This window comes from Papio anubis, chromosome 18, assembly GCF_008728515.1.
Source record: "Papio anubis isolate 15944 chromosome 18, Panubis1.0, whole genome shotgun sequence".
Taxonomy (NCBI): Eukaryota; Metazoa; Chordata; class Mammalia; order Primates; family Cercopithecidae; genus Papio; species Papio anubis.
The window spans coordinates 44,418,467-44,440,250 of NC_044993.1; the positions used below are offsets into that span (position 1 = coordinate 44,418,467).

The following is a 21,784-nucleotide window of genomic DNA, read 5'->3' on the forward strand; positions in this document are numbered from 1 at the left end:
AAATGGAACAACAAAAACATTAAAACATCAAAAAATTGTAGAGGTAAAAAGTACAAAAAGAAATAATAACTAAAAATTCTAGAAGAGGCCAGGTGCAGTGGCTCACGCCTGTAATCTCAGCACTTTGGGAGGCTGAGGCAGGCAGATCATGAGGTCAGGAGTTCGAGACCAACCTGACCAACATAGTGAAACCCCATCTCAACTAAAAGTATAAAAATTAGCTAGACATGGTGGTGTGCGCCTGTAATTCCAGCTACACAGGAGGCTGAGACAGGAGAATTGCTTGAACCCAGGAAGCACAGGTTGCAGTGAGCCGAGATCATGCCACTGCACTCCAGCCTGGATGACAGAGCAAGATTTGGTCAACAACAACAAAAAAAAAAATCCTGGAAGAAAAAAACAATGTAAAAATGTAGAAGCTCAACAAACTAGGATATGCATAAAGATATTTATAACAAACATATATATGAACACAATTTCAAAAGTCACAGACAAAAAGAAAATCTTGGGGGCTACAAGAGAAAAGTGATGTGTTATTTACAAGCATAGTCTTATGAGATAAACAGTGAATTTGCCAATAAAAAATTTGCAGGCCAGAAGGGAACTATGTGCTATAGTCTAAGTCCTGAAAAAAATATGTCAAGGGAGAATTATACCAACAACAAAACTGTTCTACCAAATAAAAAGAAAAAAACATTCCAAAATAACCAAATTCTGAGAAAGTATATTGGCACTGCATGTGACCTACATATCAAAGATGATAAAAAGAGTTCCTTTCACTGAAAATAACATGATGCAAGAAAACAGTACCTAATTATACGAGAACACATCATTCTGGGAAAGATATGCACATCCACAAAAATAGAATTCCATAACATTATCATAAAGGTGCAAAAAACATTTTAAATTATTGTTTAAAAATTTAAAGACAAAAGCATAGAAATTTTTATAAACATCTGTTAATGAATGTACAACATAAAGAGATATAATTAGCAACATAAATAACAAGTGAGAGCAAATGTAATGAGGAATATTTCTTTGCAACTGAAGTTAATTTTTTACTAGATTAAAGTATATTGTTGTATCTTTCAGAGGTTTTATGTAAACCACAAGGTACCACAAAGAAAATATCTGTATAGATACACAAAAGAAAATAAGAAAGTAAAAACATATTAATACAGAAATTAAAAAGACACAAAGACCAGAAAGACAGGAAATGAGAAACAAAGATACAAGAATCAAATAAAAGAGTAAAATAGCATTAGTCTATTTAATTATACATATATACACACACACACACATAACTTTTCAATCAAGAGACATACTTTCAATAGAGATTTATACAACATATTTTAAAAACGAAGACCCAACTTGCCTTTCTACAAGTCATTTCAGATTTAATGACAAAAAAAAAAACCTGAGAGCACCAAATAGAAGTAGATGTCCATAAAAATATTAACAAAATGGTAGAACAGCTCAAAATAATACACAAGCTATATCTTAAGTCAAAAACTCTCATATTTTATAAAATTCACTTGAACTCCAAACTCCGAAGCTACAAAGAAAGATACTAAGTAATAATAGATTCATTCACTGGGAACCTATGACAAATTTTTATGTACATTTGTGTATGTGTACATCTCACATTAAGGTTCGAAGTATATAAAGCAAATATTGACAAAACTAAAGAATCACAGAGCATATATTAGGATACTTCAATATCCCATATCTATAATAAAAATGAAACAAGACACATTAGTAAAGAAACAGAGGACTTGAAGGCAGTATAAAACAATTATTCCTAACAGAGGTATAGAGAACACTGCTCAACAGTATCAGGATACACTCATCTCAATATCTCATACAACACTGTCCTTGATAGACCACTTCTTAGGTCAAAAAAGAGTCCTGACAAAATTTTTAAAACTGAATTTTAAAAAAGTACTATCATCAAAATAGAATGAGAGTATAACACCATAAAAAAACTGAAAATTTCACAAATATATACAAATTAAACAACAAACTCTTTAACATGCTGTTGTTGAAAGGCTGAAATAATTAATATTATGAAGATGTCCATACCGCTCAATGTAGTCGACAAATTTGATGCAATGCTTTTGGAATTTCACATGGCATTCTTGAAGTAATGCAAATTTCTGTCACCAAAATCATTCAGTAGGTATAATTTGAAAATACTGGAATTTCACTCAGTTTTCAAAAACCAGAAAATATTGTAACTATAAAGATAAATGTTAATGACATTATGCAAAAGAAATGAGCCAGCCTCAAAGAGACAGAGACTGTATAAAATACATAAAGTAGCCACACTCTCAGAAACAGAAAACAGAGTGGTGTTTGAAAAGTGCCAAGAAATTAGAAAAATTCATGTTGTGTCATGTATATTGAGATTTGGCTTTGCGAGATAAAAACATTCTAGCAATATGTAGCATAATAATGTCAATGTAATTAACATGACCAAAATGAATATTTAATAATACTGTATTATAAATTTTGTTGTGTGTTTCTGACAAGTAAAAATGAACAATATCTAGAATAGATTCAGATATGTGATAGTTTTAAAATTATCTTCAAATCTAACATTTTCTCCCGGTTGGGAGCAGCGGCTCACATCTATAATCCCAGCACATTGGGAGGCCGAGGTGGCGGATGACGAGGTCAGGAGATCAAGACCATCCTGCCCAACATGGTGAAACCCCATCTCTACTAAAATACAAAGAATTAGCTGGGTGTGGTGGTGCACGCTTGTAGTTCCAGCTACTCTGGAGGCTGAGGCAGTGGAATCGCTTGAACCCAGGAGGCAGAGGTTACCATGAACCAAGATTGCACCACTGAACTCCAGCCTGGTGACAGAGCAAGAGTTCATCTCAAAATAAGTAAATAAATAAATAAATAATAAAAAAGATTTGCGCCCACACAAAAATAATACAGATTCACAGATGGGTGTTGAAATTAGAAAAAGTTTTATGACTACTCACTTAGGGTTAAATAATCATCCACAATAAACCTACACAACAAATATAGTAGTCATAAAAAAGTACAGGGATAATATTTATCCAGGCAAAAAAAGAGGTAATTATATTGACAATAGACATATGGCTGATACGTATTTGATTTTTCCTCCATACTGTCTTCAATTATAAAGAGTTAAATATTGTCATACACAATTATAAACTAATCAAACCACAATTAACTGGTGTGAGGTGGCGTACCCTAAAATATACAATACAAAAATGCAACTGTCAAACAAAATTATAAATGGAATGTAAAACTGATTGGACACCATCAAGTAGATCAATATATTCACAAAAGGAATCTTAGAAGACTATACGGAAAAAGTAATATAGAGGTTACTTGGAGATAAAAATGTCAAACAACTTCCCAAATTTTGATGCAATAAAAAAAATTCTTAGCACTAATTATTGATTCTAAATTACTTTACTTCAAAAAGAGGATATGAATAAATACTTTCCAAAATAAAAGGTGAGCGTGTTCATTATTACTACCATAGTTCTACAAAACATGCTACATGGTGGACAGGCACAGTAGCTCATGCTTATAATTCTACAGCTTTAGGTGACCACGGCAGTGAGATCACTTGAGACCAGGAGTTCAAGATCAGACTTAGCAACACAGTGAAACTGCAATATAAAAAAAAGAAATGCTAAAATGAGTCAATTTGCTGAAAAATAAAATACTGAACAGTATTATAAAACCACATACAAATTTAAAGCTCTCCACTAAGTGTAAATATAAAGACATATAGAATTCTTTACTATCATAATGATGGTGCATAAAACTCTTAAGGTTGTATAGAATACAATAAACAAAATATAAATCTGCATAAATCTGTTACTAGGTACACAATATAAAATAATTTTAATATCAATAACACTGGAAAATACATACAGAAGTATAGTTTTTGTATTCAGTTGAAGTTGTTATGAGATTAAAATATATTATTGTAACTTTAAGATGTGTTATATAATCTCCATATTTTAAGATTACAAAATGTTCATTAAAAATATGCAAAACAAAATTAAAAAATCAAAACCACTGCAAAATAAAAATAAAAATTAAGGCAGCAAAACAGGAAATGAGGAAACATATCTACAAAAAAATACGTAAAACAGTGATAATAAAACTGGTAACAGTTACTCCATTTTTTAAGCAATTATTTAAAATATAAATTAAACCACTTAATAAAAAGAAATGTAATCTCAGGACTTTGGAAGTAGGACATGGACCGAACATTTGATCCCCGCAGTCCAAGACTAGCCTGAGCAACAAGAAAAAACCCTGTCTCTACAAAAAATACCAAAACGAAACAAAAAAACTGGCTGCTTGTGATGGCATATACTTGTAACCCAGCTACTTCAGAGACTGAAATGAGAGGTCATAAAAGTTTCAGAGATTGAGGCTGCAGTGAGCCATGATCACACCACTGTAAACCAGTCTGGTTGACAGAGTGATACCCTATCTCAAAAATAAATGAACAAATAAATTAATTAAATTATAAAAAGAAATAGGAATAAATGCCTGAGTGTTTAAAAAAATGCATACAATATGGTGCCTACAAGAGACTTATTTTAGCATTGAGTCAAACAGGCTGAAAGTAACAGTGGAAAAAATTTATATTTCATGCTAATAGTAAGCACAATTTGTTTAGGTGGTCATAATTATATTAGACATTATATGCTTTAAGTCAAGTACTAGCATGAGACAAAGACTTATATAATGGCAAAATGGGTCAAGTTACCAGGAATCTAAAACTATTACATTTATCTATCTATATGTAACATCAGGGCTTTAAAATATATTAAGCAAATGTTAAGTGAAGAAAAAACTACATAGGAACATAATAATTGTAGACATCAAGATCTCATTTTCAATAATTAGAACATTCAGATGAAAATTCAGTAAGAAAACAGAAAACTCAGACAACATTATAGACTGTATTAATTACTTTGCATATAGAGGAACACCTGAAAGTGGATCATTTATAAAGAAAAAAGAGTTTACTTGGCGGTCAACTAAGCAGACTGTACAAGAAGTGTGTGCCAGCATCAGCTTTGGTGAGGATCTCAGGAAGCTAACAATAATGCTAGCAGGCAAAGAATAACTGGATATATCACATGATAAGAGACGGAGCAAGTGTGAGTGAAGTAGCCACGTTCTTTTAAGGAAACAGCTCTCACTTGAATCAATGAAGTGCGAACTTATCGATTACCAAAAGGATGGTGTCAAGCCATTCATGAGGAATTTACCCCTATGACCACGACCCAAACAGCTCTCACCAGGTTCCACGTCCAACACTGAGGATTATAATGCAGCATGAAGTCCGGAGAACATGGACATCCATACCATATCATAGACCATGTAGGCTTAACAGACATGTACAAAACTTTCCAGTCAAAAGCAAGAGAATACACAATATTCTTATTTGCACCTGGTATATTCTGTTAGGACACGTAACGAGTCTTATTACATTTAAGAATACTGGTTAAGTGCAGCTGTAGTCCCAGCTACTTGGGAGACAGGTGGGAAGGATCACTTGAGCCCAGGAAGCTGAGGCTGCAGTGAGTCAAAATAATGCCATTGCACTCTGACCTGGGCAACAGAGGAAAATGTGTCTCAAAACAACAACAACAAATAAACTTAAGGAGACTGTATTAATCTGTTTTTACACTGCTGATAAAGACCTACCATGAACAGGGAAGAAAAAAAAGTTTTAATTGGACTTACAGTTCCACATGGCTGGAAAAGCCTCAGAATCATGGCAGGAGATGAAAGGTACTTCTTACATGATGGCAGCAAGAGAAAATGAGGAAGATGCAAAAGCAGAAACTCTTGATAAAACCATCAGATCTTCTGAGACTTAAACACTACCACGAGAACAGTACAAGGGAAACTGCCCCCATGATTAAAATTATCTCCCACCAGGTACTACCCACAACATGTGGAAATTATGGGAGTACAATTCAAGATGAGATTTGGATGGGGACAGAGAGTCAAACCATATCAAAGACCAAAATAACACACGTGTGTTTTCTGACTAAAACTGAATGAAACTAGAAATAGCAAAAGTAAAACTGGCAAATCAAAAAACATACGAAATTAAAACATACTCTTCAACATATTCTTGCTCAATAGTCAAAAACTTAACTTTTTAAAGATGTTAATGTAACCTACAGTGATACACAAATTCAGTATAATCCCTATAAATATCCCAATAGCAGCTTTTTACAACACTTTTGGTTGAAATTTTCAAATTTGATTATGAACTATAGCCAAATAAATACCCATGAAAAAGAACAAAGAGACATTATACTTCCTGAGTTCAAAACATATTAAAAGCTACAATAACAAAAACAATATGGTACTGACACAAAGACAGATAAACAGATGAAAGAACAGAATAGAGAGCCCAGAAATAAACCCTTCTGTATATGATCAAATAATCTTCCACCATGTTGCCATGACACACCATAAAGATAAATAATATTTTATCAAATCTGATTAATAATTTGATTTTATAGTCAAAATATAACGTTGAAAACTGGAAACCTATACTAATAAAATAAAGTTGGATCATTTTCTTAAGCCATATAAAAACAAGAGTTTAAATAAAATACTTAGACATAATAAAATAATAAATCTCTTAGAAACAAAATAAGGGAAGGACATGACTTTGCTCTTGGCACCATTTTCTTAGATACAACATTAAATGCTTGAGCAACAAAGAAAAGAACAGAAACATTTAACTACACTACAATATTTCTGTACATCAAAGAAAACATTCAATAGAGTGATGATGCCTTTTAGGAAATGGGTGAAAATATTAACGTGATAGGAATTAATATTCAGAATATATAAACAACTCAACATTTAAAAATACAGTTGAATAATTAGATTTAGAAATGGACACATAACTAAACTTTAGAAAGAAGCATTTGAAAGGACATACAAAATTACTACTTTGTAGAGAAATGCATAAAAATTACAATGAAAACCAAAATCACCTCACACTAATTAGAATGGCCATTACAAATCTTTTAAAAGAAGCAAATCCATTGATGATGCAATGTGAATGAAACCCATGTTGATTGTTGGTGGAAAACAAAAATACAGCCATCACTGTAAAATGTTAGGTTTCTCAAATAATTAAACATGGAAGTATCATCAAATACAGCAATCTCAATTATGAATCTATATCCAAAGTATGCAACTCAAGACCTGGAAAATATATTTGACCATCTATGTTTATTGTACCAGTATTCACAAAGCCAAAAGGCTGAAGCAACTCAAAAGTTCTTTCACTTACAAACACAAAAAAGTATAACATACACATACAGTGGAATATTATTTAGCCTAAAAAAAAATCTTGTCACATTTTAAGATAAACCTTGAGAATATTATATTACCTAAAATAAGCCAGTAACAAAACAATGAATACTATATGATACCCCTTATATGAGAGATGTTAAGCAGTCACATTCATAAAAACAAAGTAGAAGAATGTTTCTCAAGGGCTGAAGAAAGGGTAAAGTGGGCAGTTGTTACTTAGTGGGTACTGAGTTTTAGTTTTACAAATGTAAAATTTCTTTTTTGCATAACAATGTGAAAAACTTAACATGCCTGAAGTGTATAGCTTTTTTTCTTAAGACAGGATAAGGCGGGAACGGTGGCTCATGCCTGTAATCCCAGCACTTTGGGAGGTTGAGGGGGGTGGATCACCTGAGGTCAGGCGTTCAAGACCAGCATGGCAACATGGTGAAACCCGGTCTCTACTAAAAATACAAAATTAGCCAGGCGTGGTGTCACATGCCTGTAATCCCAGCTACTTGGGAGGCTGAGGCAGGAGAATCACTTGATCCCAGGAGGTGGAGGTTGTGGTGAGCCGAGATCATGGCATTGCATTCCACCCTGGGCAACAAGAGTGAAACTGTGGCTCAAAAAGAAAAAAAAAGAAAAAAAAACCACACAGGGTATTACTCTGGCATCCAAGATGTAGTGTAGTGGCACAATTATGGCTCACTGTAGCCTAAACTCCCAGGTTCAGGTAATGCAGTCCCATCAATCTCCCAAGTTGCTGGGACCACAGGGGCACACCATCATGCATGGCTATTTTTAAATTTTTTTGTAGAGAGAGGGTCTTTATATGTTCCCCAGGCTGGTCTCAATCTTTTGGGCTCAAGCACTTAGATCAAATACTTTGAAAGTATTAAAGCTATGATGCCTTTTAGTTTATGGCTATCACTCTAGTGGAATGGTTAGCATAGGGAAGTGTGGTTTTATAAAGCTCATAGTAGGCCATTGCCTCTGGAAGAAAAACATAAACCTAAGGTCAGAGACATCTGACACTCTAAGACTGGATCCCAAAGGGGACACCACAGGGGTTCCTCCGGACCTCAACCTCTCTGAAGGGAACACCCCTGGCAGAAATTCTGAGGTCTAGTACTAAACCCTCCCTAGAATTTCGTCTCACATTTGCCATACCATTTGGCCCCCAACATTGTATGGAATCTGGAGTTTACCACTGAATGGGAAAGTGGAAGGGCATTGCATATATACAGGCTTTTGTGCTGTGGTTCTAAGCAGATGGCCTAGTTAACATGTGATGCTCTCCTTTGGTGCTGTTTGGTCCCAGTGTTCTTTAGAGTCTGCAGAGGTCGGCCTTCAAAAATTAAACTGCCATGGAAACTGCTTTACCCAAAATTTTGGTTCACAGCCTTTATTGGATTATCTACTGGGGCAAACAAAATAAAACCAGCGAACTTGTATTGCCACGTCATGGCTAGGGTTCCAAGCTATTAGATCTTCATTTGTGTGTATACATGTCTAGATGTGTCTCTTTGGACACTTACTGTTACATGTTGTGTCTACCAAATTAGCTTGCAAGTAAGAGCACTCAAGTAATAAGTGTAAGCAATTTTCAAATACATGTGAATTAAGTATAACTTAAGCTAGCTTTAAAATTATTGGTAAAAATAGAAATGTCTTCAAAATGTAGATATATATTCTAAATTATGCAAGCCAGAAACTAGGTTGGCTAAATGCTTTAAGGTCATGGACTGCTTCTTTGGATTTTTAAAGTTGTTCGAATTTCATGCTTTACAGGTTTTTAAGGGCTGGGGATAAATGTCATGCCCCTAGCTATGCCAGAAACAGACCTGATCTGCACCTAAGTACGTAACTAAAATAACTTACCAAATATTTCACCAAAATTAATCATTGCTAACAGTTGCCATTATAACATGTAATTGAGAACACTGAAAACAGATTTACAAGGAAGGTGCATAAGGAAAGTGAAATACGTCTTTAGTGAAATAATATAAGGCGTGAAAATGCAAATTTTTGCCTAGTTTAGACGGTTAAAGGATTGTTTTAAATAAGATACAACTAAAGGTTCAAACAAGTTATGGAAAGTTTTTAAAAATTGTAAAGAGATTCTGTATGTGAACATATTGACTAAATTCAAAAGGGTATTATTTGGTTTTTCCATAAATTGAACACTGGAATAAAAGCACAACAAGGGTGTCTTGAGGCACTGACCTACCCTTTAACACAAATTTGTAAAGGGTTATAAAAGGTTTTTAGAGAATTGTACCTCAGAGTCAAACTTGTTAAGATTGAATAAAATTATCTATAAGGTTTAATTTAAAAAGTTGAGGTTGACAATAATAGACTAATGCAAGCGTGAAATTTGGCTTTCTTTCTCTTGAAAAAGATTTTTCTTTGACTTTTGAATAAACACTCAAAAAAAGAAGGGAAAGACAAGAAACGGACTGTTTGAAAAACTAGGTCTTCCCTCTTGACGAGTAAAGGCTTTTGCTTTACAACAAACAAACAAACAAACAAAATACAACACTTTGAGTCATTTAAACAGATGACTTAAGGTAACCTGAACTTCTATTAAGTGTTTTGAGCCCTTAGAGCTTCAAAATTGTCTTTTCTAACCCCTAGCTTTTTGATGCTACAGAGGGCCCCTGGGACATCCAAGAGAGAGGTAAACAGGATTATTTGACATGTTTACTTACATAGGATTGATCAGGTGGTGTTTGATTTTCAGGTTATATTTTAGTGAAAAATGTTAATGTGTGTTCCAAAAATTGTATGGGATTCCTAGAGTTCTGATGTCTGAGCTTGTGTTATCAATTATAATCAAAGTTATGTGTTAGGTTATCATAAATCACAAAGGTGACTAAATTTCTTTTGTCAATCATGTCTTTCACTGTGACTATCCCAGGACATTCTAACATTCATAGATATTTGTTGTTTTGATCCTCCTCAAAGAATGGATTATAACCCTTGAGTGCAGGTTTCTGCTAACTTTGGAGATTGCGAATAGGAGTTGACTGGGTGAACTGAATAGAAGACTAATCTTTCTTGACTTTTTGCTTGGAACACTGCTGATCCTTATGTTTTGTTTTTCAAAATCAAGGAAGCTTTTGAGTTATTTGTACCTTTTGACAATTGTGGAAGTGAACCAACCAATGATCTCTGACTATAGCTCAGAAAAAATAAGAGATGGGCTGTCAAACTTCAAATGTCAAACTTCAAATGAGGTATACAAATAGAGCCTCAGTAGATAAATCTCTTTTACTGGAAACCCTTGGATAGGCCTCTGAGAGAGAACTATTGTTTTCCCAAAACAACACCCCATGTCAGTATGAAGCAGTTAATGGTCATCATCCTTAATGCCCCTATTCTAATGGCAGTTAGATGTACCTCTTCAGAGGGGGGACTGATGGAAGTAGCTGCTGCCATTACGCTGGCTGCAGCACAGAGGCGCAGCTGGGGTTGCACACTCTATGGAGCTGGTGAGATGCCACCTCTTCTGAGTTAGAGCAGGAACTCCCTGGGTGCTGCTGAAGACTCAGGCTTTCTGCTCTACAAAGCAGGCAGGAGCCCTGCCCTCCTAGGTGGGGCTGCAGCCACCCAAACTATGGCTGTGAATCTGATCCTCCTTGTGCTCGTGGTGGTGGGGGGGGGGGGGGGGGGAACAGGATCAGGCAGGAAAAGCCAAGATCTGGCCTCCTGGGTGCAGCTGCAGCCACCTGACCCATGGCTGCAGACCTGGGCCTCCTGCTCCACAAGGACAAGCAAGAGCTCTGCCCTTTTCAAGTTGCTGGGGTCGGAGCTCCCTGGGAACAGCTACAGCCGCCCTCCCATGTAGAAGACTGGGCATCACTGCTGCCTACATCGTTGGGGTCCTGGGAAGACCCTCCCCCATTTCTGCTGGCTTGGAGGTGTCTGCTCCTGCTGCCTCTCTTCTCTCCCGGCACCCATGCACTGGGAGCTCAGAGCAGGGTTGGAGCCAAGCCCTGGAGCCATATAAATGGCAGCAGGAGGAAGACAGTTTCCTTGGCAGAAGAAGAGTCCCTTGTAGAGCCCAACCTTCAGGGACCCGCAGACCAAAGTGGGGACTTCTGGTGCCTCCTCCAGGCCTGACCAGGGCCACCCAAGGACAAACTGGAATGTACTTTCTCCTCTCTGAGCTCCAGAAAAGCCCCGGGCTCAGCCAGAGAGGGCAGAGGACACAGAAACAATGGGATGACCAGCCGCAGAGAGGAGCTACCTTCTCTGCCCGGCAGCTTCAGAGACCCGCAGAGACCTCAGAATGACCTGCCTGCACAGAGAATCCACCCTTTCCAGGGCCTCCTCTCTGCTGAGAGCTGAACACTCGATGGGATGACCTGCTTACAGAAAGGAGCAGGTGGGTCTCCTCTGAGCTGTTCTAACACTAAATGAAGATTCTCTTTCTTTTCTTCACCCTTCACTTGTCTGCATACCTTATTCTTCCTGGATGCAGGACAAGAACTCGGGCAAAGGTGCCACTAGCCACAGAGGTTTCCAGGAAGAAAATTGACACCTCAAAGATTCTGTAATACTAATTATTTCATTTACTTCAGGCACAACATGTAAATTCTAACATATTGTCCAAAGAAATCTAATATTGCAGGCAAATTTGAAATGGGAAACAGAAAGTAGAAATGTATAGAGATAGTGACATTAGTAAGATGGAAAAAGAAAAGGTGCTCTATTTTCTTATTCCCCCACAGCAAGAAAATTTGTCAGCCATCCCTGACAAAAATGTCTATATAATAGAGCCAGACATCATGGCTCACACCTGTAATGACAGCTACATGGTATATTGAGGTTGGAGAACTGTTGCAGGAAAGGATTTGAAGACCAGGCTGGGTTATGTGGCAAGACCCCATCTCAAAAATAAGTGCCTTTAATAGAGCTTTGAGATTCAGGAAGGAAGTTGTGAAACTCTCCTAAAGCCCAAGATTGAGGAGTATTCTTTTCAGAAGGCAGGCCCTCATTAAGGTGGCAAACTACAGGACCTCTGTTCCTGGCTAACAACCAGGAAATAGTTCGCCCAACTTGGTCTCACTGAGAATTGTGAACTTACTCTCCTAAGGAGGAGTAACCATCCCAAACTCCTCCTAGCCACAGTCTGGGAGAGGTTCTGGCCTTCCGGAGGTCTAGAGGAATATACAAATTAATAGCCATGCAGGCAGGTCTGCAGACCTTAGCCTTTACTATGATCTCTGAAGCAGTTCCATGACTCAGTTTCAGCTTCCTGGACCACAGTTCATGGCCAGTTAAGCCTACATAGAAACCCGCACAGTAACCTAGGAAAATCCTCTTTGGTATTCAGTGAAAGCCATACTCATCCACATCCTGATACAAGGCCTACCATATGCAGACCCAACTGCGGAAACCCCACTTAGTGTCTGTTCTAAAGATCAAAGTCCTGAAGGATATTAAGTCTGTCTAAAAGTAAAATGGAAATTATAACTACCCAAGCTCCTTGTAACAAGCCAACTAAAGGTGGACCCTAGTGTAGACTCATAAGTCTTGTGATAAACCAAACTATAATCCTTCTCCACTACAAACCCAGAGAGCATCCCATCACCCTGGGGTCCCAACAACAACAACAAAAAAACGATCTTTACCTTCTGAAACCAGTTTATAAAAACTTGGAGAGGTGTTTGCTCCTTCAAATTCACAGACACCCATGTAAAACTATATTGTGCCCATTGTCAATGCTTCTATTTTAACATAGCACTGAAAGTGTGTGGCAGAATAAGTAGTCAAAAAGTTTTCAAAAGCCATTGAAGATTGAAGACAAATAAGTAAAACATTGCTGTTTCTAGATCATATTATCTTGTACATAAAAAACTAGAAACACTACATTAAAACCTGTCTAAACTAATAAATATACTCAGTAGACTAGAAAAATAAAATTAAGTTACAAGCATAAGTTATGGTTCCATACACTTAAAACAAACTCTTTGATATAACAGAAAAACAATCTATTTAGAAGAGCATTAAAATAAATTTCTGATAACAAATTCAACCAGATGTAAAAAAATCTTCACAATGAAAGATATAAGATATCAATGAAAGAAATTAAAGACGCAAATAAATTTGAAAATTTTTATTTCTATGGATTCAAAGAATAATTTTTTTTTTTTTTTTTTTTTTTGAGACGGAGTCTCGCTCTGTCACCCAGGCTGGAATGCAGTGGCGTGATCTCTGCTCACTGCAAGCTCCTTTTTTGTATTTTTAGTAGAGATGGGGTTTCACTGTGTTAGCCAGAATGGTCTCGATCTCCTGACCTCGTGATCCACCCACCTCAGCCTCCCAAAGTGCTGGGATTACAGGCGTAAGCTACCGCGCCCAGCCAAGGATAAATACTTGTAAAGTGCCATATTATCCAAAGTAATCTATAAATTCAATAAACTTATCAAAATTTCACTGGTATTTTTCTCACATTAATGAAAAATACCATTCTAAAATGTACATGAAACTACAATAAACTCTGAATAACCAAAGCAACCTTAAGGAAAAAGAACAGAGCAGAAGGACATCATACTTTATAATTTCAAACTGTATTTCAAGAGTATAGTAATAAAAACTGGATGGACTGTGTGGAAAAATGAACAACAAAAAAAAAGAACATAAACCACTACTCACCTGTTTTGGACATAATGCTAAAAGAGAATTTAAAATAATAGTTTAACACAGCAGTTTCTCAAAATTATGTAGACATTTGTGTGTCCCCCAAAACAACGGAAAAGTGGCCAGATTTTGCAGTCTCTTATACTTCATGAAGAGGACTTTGGCTCTCATTGTAAACTTGAAGGAAGATCACCAAAGAGAAAGTCGAATCTTTAGAAAATTTAAAAACGTAAGACAGAAGGTGTCCTTGTGTGACAGTAAAATTAAAAAATCCTCAGGCATCCCAGAAACTCTTTCCTTTGGAACACAGCTTCCCAAATCACATTTTAAGCACTGACTTTCTCTTTGACTTTTGGACCTCTCTTCTGTTGCATTCATTCTCACATACCTAGGGGTTTGGCTACAGTCTCATGTCTCTTCATATTCCAAGGCTCTTTTCCTTGCTCCAGATAGGTGATCAGGTCCGGCTTAGAGAAAGCAATACCTGTTTTATTAAAAATAAATAACATGAATATTGCTCATATTCTTCAATTCTCAAGCTAGTAATCTGCTCAGTAAAGATGATGTAATAGAATATTCTACTAAATTAATCCCAAAATAGTAATTTATAACAGAAATTTCTAAATCTTTAGAAAATATTTTAAATTTGTATGTTCTTAATGTCACTACCCAATACTACTGAATGAAAAACTGGTGGTGGAAGGCCGGGCACAGTGGCTCACACCTATAATCCCAGCACTATGGGAGGCCGAGGCAGGCACATCACCTGAGGTCAGGAGTTAGAGACCAGCCTGGGAAAAACAGTGAAATCCCATTTCTACTAAAAATACAAAAGTAGCTGGGTGTTGTGGTGTGCGCCTGTAATCCCAGCTACTCAGGAGGCTAAAGCAGGAGAATTGCTTGAACCCAGGAGGTGGAGGCTGGAGTGAGCCAAGCTTGCACCACTGCACTCCAGCATGGGGATAGCGCAAGATTCTGTCTCAAAAAAAAAAAACAAAAACAAACAAACAAAAAAACTGGTGGATTTTAAGGTGGAGGAAACAATATTTTATGCCACCAACCTTCAGGCATTACCAATAATCTAGAGTGAAAAACACAGATCAGCTCAGGAATGCGGAAAATTCAGATCAAGATGAAACGTCTTGAAGATATTCCTCTCTACACAGACAAATCCCCAAAATTTATTTCAAAACAGGAATCTGAAACTCATTTATACAAAGCAAAAACTACCAAAAAAATTCTACACAAAAAATAAATAAATAAAACCTTTAGAATATATTATGAAATGTGTATTGAAGTTATTCTCACCGAGAAACACCAGGTTTCTGTAGTTCTCTAGCATCACATCTCTATATAAATTCTGTTGTGCAGTGTCCAGGCATTGCCACTCTTTCAGAGAAAATTCTATGGCCACATCCATAAATGTCAATGGTCCCTGAAAACACACACACACACATATTTACCAAGTGGCCATGGGCAGAATTTTTAATTTGACTCAAGATGAAATGAGAGAGTAAAGAGAAGTGCTTCTAACTTATAAGAGTGAATGCAATTCATAAAGTAATTCTCAACACAGAAATATTTTCTAATATATTCTCTAACTCTGTGTAAAGAGAGAGGCATAATCCACAACATCAATGTATATATTATAGTTTTCTGGATTATAACATATAAAATTCAGGCATAAACATAAACATACATTTTTGAGTGCTGTATTTACATCACACAAAATGAGCTGTGTATATTTTTCAGATGGAAAAGACATGTTGAGTTAGAAGGCACCTCTCAAATTTCAATGTATATAATGAACTGGAGATCTTGTGTTGCAGATTATTTTTGTCAGAAGATTTGGAATAAAGTCTGAGTTTCTGAATTTCTAACAAGTTCACCAGTAATGTAACTGTGTTTGGCCTAATAAGAATATTTTGTCAAACATCCAGTAAATGAAAGAACCTGTGTTTTTCCCAGTTTTGCTGGCCCATAAACACAAGTAAAGAGATTTCTGCAAATTGGCCATGTAATCCTAATTAGAAGCCTAGGCTGACAACCACTTAGCTAAGAATTACCTTACATGTTTGAATGACTTTATAAATCTCTTGATAATTTTGGCCCCACTCTAGATAATGCAATTCTGAAGGTTTGCAAACGGTACATAAATGTGTGTTTTAAACAAGTCCACTGTCAATGCTGATGGTGCTCCCCCTGGGCTCATCATTAGATTAGTTAGAGAAAGCGGGTACAGCACAGAATTCCTTACACTCAACACTCTTGTCACAACACAAATAATTTTGGTACAAATGAAGACAACCAATCTCCATCCTACAGTATCATGTTCTTTGTTGGCTCTTTAAAGTTTACAGAGAAAATAGGAGGCAGCAATGCCTGAATAAGTCTGCATTTGGAAAACAACATGTACACACGTATTGATGCAATGTTTATTAAGCAAGTACTATGTGATCAAGGGTATGTTACAGAGAACTGTGTTGGGAATAATGTATTATGTGATTTAATCTTCGTAACACCCTGGGATTTAGTACTAAGTGTCTAATAATTCCCATTATTAAGATAAAGGGCCCACCATTTTTATTTACTTTTGTTTCTCAGTCATTGGTTGTTAAAAAATGTATAGAGTAAAAGCTAAATATAGACAGATGAGAGGGATACAGAAAGGAGGAGGTTAATGTAGTTCAGTGAAATGTTTACTGTATTTATATTTACTTTCTTGTGACTTGTGGAGCAACTACTGGATCCGAAGGCATAGAAAACAAGTTGCTAAATGGAATGTCTCCACAAGCACTGGTTTTAATAGAAACTTTAAAAATTAAGACCTTAAAATGCATACTTGATTTTTTCCATTTATCTCCTTCTGGGTTTCAGGAAATTGTGCATAACAGTTCTAGAAAGGTAGTAGGATTCACCACCCAAAACTCTGATTGATTTTTCCTAATCAGTTCTGTGAGGCAAGACTCCATGGTGGGGCCAGACCTAAATGAAGCCCCCAAACAAGGTGACTCTGAACAGAACTGGGTCAGGGAGAGAACCCTATGTAGAATTCTGCTCTCTATGCCTCCAGGGGTATTTCCAGTTCTATTTTTCCTAAGTTTATCTGAGAGAAACTTAAATGCCAGAGTTTGTGTAATTTTAATCTTTTTTCACCACTGCCCTGTCAATTTTATAACATAAACTAATAAGTAATTTAAACAAATCTCTTAAAGTTTTCTAGGGTAATTTTATTAGAAAATAAATATGTATTCTTAGCAAGGTAATAGAAATACAAAGAGTAATAACAACTCTTCTGTCCCTAAGTATCTCTTAAGATGATATCAGAAGTCACAAAAATATAAGGTGGCCCAAGCAAAGCCTAAGGTTTTTTGCACACATCTATTCATTGTACCAACCATATGATGCTTAATTCAACAATGTATCTAGTTGCTAGCCTAGACAGAAAGTTCCTGGATGGTAAGAACCATGACTGCTTCAACTAGTTTTTGAATGGCCATAAAAAATTTTAAAAATTACTTTATCTGTTTGAGTCTCCAGACCTTGTTTTTCACCCAAGTGCCAGGAAACTGGAGAAACTCTCATCTGGCTACCAACCAAAGACCTATTTTGTATGAAGGGAGGAACAAACACAGGCTGACTCATTTCTCTTATACTGAGAGTTAGCAGAATTAACCACTCTTGTCTGACTGACACAGTTCTGCTCTGGACATCCTCAAATTGCTCAGCGACACCCAGCTGATTGTGAGAGGACTTCCAGTGAGCCTGGGCTGACGGCCCAATGGTAAGCCAGGCAGGAGAAACTCAGGCTGATTCTAAATAGAAAATGGAACTGCCCTGGTGGAGCTCCAGAACCTGGATCACTTGTCCTGACTAGCTAGCTCTTGGGTAAGAGGAAGGAGAATACTGTACTCCAGAATCACATTTTACAGGTAGGTGTAGTTGAGATCATGCTGTGGATACTTTGTGGTCTTGATCTCTCACTCCTAAGATGCTTGTTTACACTTGCAGATTTTGCCTTCAGATTGTTTACACCTGGAGCCTCTCACCTAACTATAGCAGGTCACTGGATAAGATCTGAAAAGCTCAAAGAGCCACACTCTTAAAAAGAAACTTTAAGATGTCAATGTTGACATCTCACAATGCAGAAAATGCCTCTTGTTGGTTTTCTGTACATTTTCAATACAAAGTCTAACCCTGTCTTGTAATCCCAGGCAGGGGCTAGAACTTAGGTGTAGATTCTAGGTGGGATCAACCTGGCTCTACATTCTTGGGTGTTACAGCAAGTAGAGTACAATCAACGGAGAAAGCCCCTCATACAGGCGGCTCTAGCATTCTAAGTGATATGTCTACCTAAAAGGAAAAAGCTGAAGAAAGATGAATATAAGTAGACAAGCTTATCTGGGCCAAACATGAGGACTGTAACCTGACAGCAAAGATTCAAATTGCCTGGAATCTACACTTTAATTAGCAGTAGTCACCAGTGGATTTGTAAAGGTAAAAAAAAAAAAAAAAAAAAAAAGACAGAGAGTGGGCTGATATAAAAATTCTTATTTATTTACAGAAATAACATTAATTATTGGTTGGATATACATTGTGAAGGTTTAGAGTATGGGTTATAGTGTTAGTATCCAGTGTGACATTAATAGTTTAATTTACAGCTACTAATGGCAACAGCGAAGAGTTTTAAGAAATGAATATAGTTTATAAAAGGGGGAAAAAAAGACATAATTGTGCTCTTATTTTAATGTCTGGGTTTGACAACTGAAAGAATTTGTATTCCTCAAATAAAAGGTTTTTTCCCCCAAATATAAGACCTAGATTCAGAAAATGGAGCTGCAGGTGTAGGTCCTGGATTGTTGGAATAGCAACAGATGTTACCTGCACCTTTGTGGGCACGGAAATTGGTGGGCATTTTAGCAAGAGGAGGAAGGGGAAAGAGGAGAACTTCGTGTCTACATGTCATTACTCTGATTGGGTTTTTGGGCCCTGTGGTCTGTGAATTAGTTTCACATCTGAAAACACAAGAGTCACTGAAAGAGGTAAAATGATAGATTGCGACCCTGTAAAGTTTGTAAAAATCTGATCTAGCCTCTCTAGAAGTGACTGTACAAGACTATAAATAGCAAATAGGCAGAGACACAATTCTGCCTGCATATTTAGGGGACAGCATGCACTCTGCAGCACAATTATGAGTTTACTGGAAGCCTGAGGGGGAAAGTCCTTGCTAGAGTAAAGCTTAGTTGGCATCTAATATATTTATATCATGTCTAGTAATTCTAGACAGTGTTTGGGAACGATAATTAAGAGAAAAATTCTCACCTCATTTTTGTTTTTGAAATGTAAATACTTCAGCCTGCAAATATTGAATAATTACCTTGGATAATCAGTTTCCCACCAAACAAACTTAGCATCTTTTAGTCTTTATCATTCTGCAATGCTAAATTTAATCCTATCTTAGTGCTCAACTTTTGTGTGCTCTTACAATGAGCTTTAATCTAAACAAATCTGTGTCCACTTTAAAAGACTAAGAACATGAAACATGGCCAGGTGCGGTGGTTCACGCCTGTAATCCCAGCACTTTGGGAGGCCGAGGCGGGCGGATCACAAGGTCAGGAGATCGAGACCATCCTGACTAACACGGTGAAACCCCATCTCTACTAAAAATACAAAAATTAGCCGGGCGTGGCGGCGTTCGCCTGTAGTCCCAGCTGCTAGGGAAGCTGAGGCAGGAGAATGGTGTGAACCTGGGAGGCGGAGCTTGCAGTGGCGACAGAGTGAGACTCTATTTCAAAAGGAAGGCAGGCAGGCAGAAAGAAAGGAAGGAAGGAAGGTAAGAAGGGAAACAAACCTTTGCCAAAGCAAAAATAAAAAGCAAAAAATCTGACGCCCTAAGTGACTACTACCCTGAGTCAGTAAAAATGAAAAAAAGGTTTATTTAGCTGTTACAACTGTTTACACATATTTTTTAAAAAGCACAGAAAAAAACCTACATATAATCCAAATGCTTTAAGGGAGATGAACAAAATATCCTCCCTCATTTTCAGGTAGGAGAATAAAGCCACTTATTTCTCATTTATATTTTGTCCGAAAGCAGCCAGGTCTCTGGACGTTTTTGAACTCTTGGATATCTGAATTTTAGTAGACACTGGATTCAGGCATCTAAGGAGTAACCCTGGGCACATGGTGCACTTGGAAGAATGTTTATGGGGTAAAAAGCTAAAGAGGAAACGTGTTATAAAAAGTCCATGGTTGCACATGAATAAAGCAAGTTCTCAGAGTCCTATAAAGAGACTGAGATTCTGACACAATAACAGTGGTAGACTACAACACTCCACAGACACTATTAGACACATTATTGAAACAGAAAATTCACAGATATCAGAACCTAAACTCAACACTTGACCAAATAGTCCAAATAGACATCTATAAAACTCTCCACCTAAAAACAAGATAATATACACTCTTCTCATTACCATGTGGCACATACTCTAAAATTGACCACACAATCAGAAATAAAACAATCCTTAGCAAATTCAAAAATCCCAAAATCATACTAATCACACACACAGACTACAGCTTGACAAAAATATAATTCAATTTTAAAAACCCACTTAGGCTGGGCATGGTGGCTCACACCTATAATCCCAGAATTCTGGGAAGCTGAGGCGGGCGGATCACCTGAGGTCAGGAGTGCAAAACCAGACTGGTCAACATGGTGAAACCCCATCTCTACTAAAAACACAAAAATTAGCTGGGTGTGGTGGCACGCACCTGTAATCCCAGGTATTCAGGAGGGTGAGGCAGGAGAATTGCTTGAACTCGGGAGGCAGAGGTTGCAGTGAGCCAAGATCGTGCCACTGCACTCCAGCCTGGGCAACAGAGCGAGACTCCATTTCAAAAAACAAACAAAAACAAACAAACAAACAAAAAACCCACTTGATACCATACAATTACATGGATATTAAATAGCCTGCACTTAAATGACTTTGGGGTAAATAACAACATTAAGACAGGAATTAAGAAGTTCTTTAAAACATGAGAACAAGGATACAACATAACAGAATCTCTGCAACACAACTAAGACAGTGTTAATGGGAAAATTTAAACCATTAAATGTTCACATCAAAAAGGTAGAAAGACCTCAATTTAACAACTTTATATCATCAGTAAAGAATGAGAGAAGCAAGAGCAAATCAACTCTTCAGCTAGCAGAAGACAAGAAGTAACCAAAATCAGATGTGAAATGAAGGAGATTTAGACAGTAAAAACTACACAAAAGCTTAAGAAATCTAGGAGTTAAATCTTTGAAAAATTTTCTAAGTTAAATAAACCACTAGCTAGATTAATGAAGAAAGAAGATCCAAACTTGAAATGACAAAAGGGATATTATTACTGATCCCACAAAAATGCAAGCAACTATTGAAGTTTACTATGAACACCTCTATGCACACAAACTAGAAAATCTAGAAAAATTGATAAATTTCTGGGCAAACACATCCTCCCAAGAGTGAACAAAAAAGAAACTGAGTCCCTGAATAGACCAATAACAAGCTCCAAAACTGAATTTGTAACAAATAGCCTACCAACCAAAAAAAGCCCAAGACCAGACAGATTCACAGCTGAATTCTACCAGATGTACAAAGAAAACCTGGTACCATTTCTACTATAACTACTCCAAAAAAATTGAGGAAGGACTTCTCACCAAGTAATTACATAAGAACAGCATCATTCTGATACCAAAACCTGGCAGAGATAAAACAAAAAATAGAAAACTTGAGGCCAGTAT

The 21,784-nt window shown here is 36.7% G+C and overlaps 1 pseudogene; it reads right to left on the bottom strand.

Moving 5' to 3' along the window:
- The window catches only part of LOC101010113, a 41,437-nt pseudogene that overhangs the window by 4,840 nt on the left and 14,813 nt on the right, over nt 1-21,784 (bottom strand).